Below are 2,930 nucleotides of genomic sequence, written 5' to 3'. Positions count from 1 at the left end.
AAAAAAAAAAAAAAAAAAGCATTTCCAAATGCTGATTCTCGGGTTCAGCATTTATTTTGTCGTGGATGAGGAACAAAGGGGTCACAGAATAGCCCTGACCCCAAGGCAGCACCACACTGTTCCAGAGAGTCAGTAGAACTCCGTGAAATGCCTGACCGTGACCTCTTGGCCTTTTGGAGAAAGCAGATGGACACTGGCTGGGAGAATGGAAAGGGCTGCGTGGCCTGCAGGCTGCAGAGGGTGGGAGTGAAGAGAACCTTGAGAGCAAGGAGGGACTGCAGAGGTGACAGCAGGGGAAGGAGGGGACCAGAGGCCTAGGGGTGGATACTTTCGGGTCAACAGTTACAAATTGGGCAGGGGATTTAAAGGAGTGGATAGTGGCGGATGGGGACCATGGTGAGCTCAGAGCACGTGCCTAAGAAGTGGTTGTTCTTCAACACTCACTGGGTGTAGCATGAGGAACGTGGACTCAATGTCATCAGATCTTCCACTCTTCCAGGAAAAGCCAGAGATCTCTTTTTTAAGATTTTTTTTCTTTTTTTTTTCCTAGACAGAGTCTCAGTCCGTCACCCAGGCTGGAGTGCAGTGGCGTGATCTTGGCTCACTGCAACCTCCGCCTCCCGGGTTCAAGCAGTTCTCCTGCCTCAGCCTCCCAAGTAGCTGGAATTACAGGCATGTGCCACCACTCTGGGCTGATTTTTATATTTTTAGTAGAGATGGGGTTTTGCCACATTGGCCAGGCTGGTCTCAACCTGAGATCTCCTGACCTCAGGTGATCCACCTGCCTTGGCCTCCAAAGTGCTGGGATTACAGGTGGGAGCCACTGTGCCTGGCCTCTTTTTTTCTTTTTTAATAGGCAAGCTCCTGAATTTAAAAGGGGCCAGTTACTCAGAACCTTGAAAGCAACGTGCAGACCAAGCCAATGCGCATCCGTTGTGTGCATCCTCTCCAGGTGGTGGCCTCACTGAGGACAAGGCTGGGGTTGGGATCTTGTGGAGGCAGAGCCTGTGTCCTGAGCACAAGAAGGCATGGGATGGGAAAGGCCATTTTCAGCAGCATCTGATGGCATCAAGGTTGGCCAGGCCAGGTGTGGGAGACACTCCCTTTGGGGTCCTCCTTGTTACTGGGGCCCTCTCTAACCCTGGCCTCTGGGGATTGAGGCTGAGCTGCATCTGCTTAGGAGTGGATGCAGCGGTTGTGTGGTCATCCCAAGCTCAGCCCGGGCTCGACTCCCACTGTCCAGCCATCTGCTGTGGTGACAGGGGCCTGAAGGGAGGGGCTGCCTGTGTTCACAGGAGCCTGCCATCTGCCGAGAAGCCACCACAAGCTCTCCCTGGCCTGCCATCTGCTGGGAGCCTCCCTGGAAGGGAACTGCATTGTCCTGGAGAACATTGTTTGCCTGGCTGAGTGTGTGAGACCCTGGAAGGACTTCAGCGCCTCCTCCTAGGGCTCTTTGTCCAAGATATGGTCCCAGCGCTGCATTTGGGGGTGGGCTCTTTACCGCAGATGCGCTTCAGCCTTTTTGGATTGTTGTGTCTCCTGACAGTGGCATTCCTGAGGGTGAGGGGGAGAGAGCACAGAGAAGGAGGTGTTCTCTCTTTCCAGCAGAGACCAAATTGCTTGTATGCCTGGGATCTTCCCTGAGAGCTTGGCAGGGCTGGCTCCTTCGTGTTCCAAGTTTCGGCTCAGATGACGTGAACGGAGACAGTACAAACTGCCTACCCCCTCCGCCTCCTGCCCCCCGCCCCGCCACCCGGTCCTGCCTGTTTCTCCGCTTGACTTGACTTTCAGCCTAGCACCGCTCACTCCCTGTGATGCAGTATTTCTTGGTTTCCTTCTTTATTCTCTATCTTTCCCGCTGTGTTAATTTTCTTGGCACACACTGAGAAGGGGAGAGAAGTAAAATTTTGACAGATACTGCCAAATTTCTCTCCAAAATAGATCACACCAGTGTGCACGTCGGCCGGCAGTGTGTATGACAGGATTTACTTTCCCCACTGTTGGCTAACCTTGGTGGTTCTCAGTTTTTTGAATTTTTGCCAGTCTAATTGGGATAAAAATGGTTTATTTTGCATTTTTTGATTATTTCCTCGATTGAGCATTTTCCTCTTGTTCACTGGCCATGTTTATTTCTTCAGTAAATTGTTGACTTTCGAAGGATTGATGCCTTTTCTTGTTGTGCCTGGGGGCTAGAAGGGGTGGGTGTTCTTAGGAAAGAGTTGTCCTTGGGACAGGCGTCCCCCGGATGGGTAAGTTAGGCTGAAAGGGATCAGGCTGAGCAGGAAGAATGTGCTCCAAAAGAAGCATCTCTTTCCAAGTTTCCATAATAGCTGATGAAGGTAGGAATGTTCTAGGCACCTCTGGAAGCCTCTATGACCGGGGACACAAAGGGCAAGCCACCCCTTTCCCCAGTCTCCTTCCGTTAGAAGCCACTGGGTCCTGTAGACCAGCATTCACCAGTACAGGTTTTGCGGTAAGGAGAAGGCTCTGGGTCTTCACTGTTCCATGAGGTAGCTCCTAGCTCGTGTGGCCATGAAATGGGCTAGGGAGGGTGGGCGCTGTATGTAATTTAACTGAATTTAAACTTAAAGGGTTTTCAGTGGTTAGTGGCTGTTCTGTTGGTCAGTGTAGCCACAGATCATTGGTTTGGCCCTTGGTTTGGCTCTTGGTTTGGCTCTAATGTAAAACCTGTGATGTTCTCATAGTGTGGCTGTTGGGTTTTGAACATGGTCTCTAGGTCAGGCGACGTGGCTCATGCCTGTAATCCAAGCACTTTGGGAGGCCAAGGTGGGAGGATCACTTGAACCCAGGAATTCAAGACCAGCCTGGGCAATATAGTGAGACCTCATTTCTACAAAAAACACAAAAATTAGCCAGGCATGGTGGCATGTGCCTGTAGTCCCAGCTAGTGAGACCTCATTTCTACAAAA

The 2,930-nt window shown here is 51.3% G+C and overlaps 1 protein-coding gene across 1 annotated transcript in view; it reads left to right on the top strand.

Annotated features, from left to right (window-relative positions):
* ATP9A (ATPase, class II, type 9A) overlaps positions 1 to 2,930 on the top strand; it is a 141,942-nt gene that overhangs the window by 59,600 nt on the left and 79,412 nt on the right. The gene's annotated exons all lie outside the window — the stretch shown is intronic.

Source organism: Mandrillus leucophaeus, unplaced genomic scaffold, assembly GCF_000951045.1.
Source record: "Mandrillus leucophaeus isolate KB7577 unplaced genomic scaffold, Mleu.le_1.0 Scaffold19, whole genome shotgun sequence".
In the NCBI taxonomy this organism is placed as follows: Eukaryota; Metazoa; Chordata; class Mammalia; order Primates; family Cercopithecidae; genus Mandrillus; species Mandrillus leucophaeus.
The sequence above is the reverse complement of the archived record's forward strand: the minus strand, read 5'-3'. Positions and strand labels throughout refer to the sequence as shown.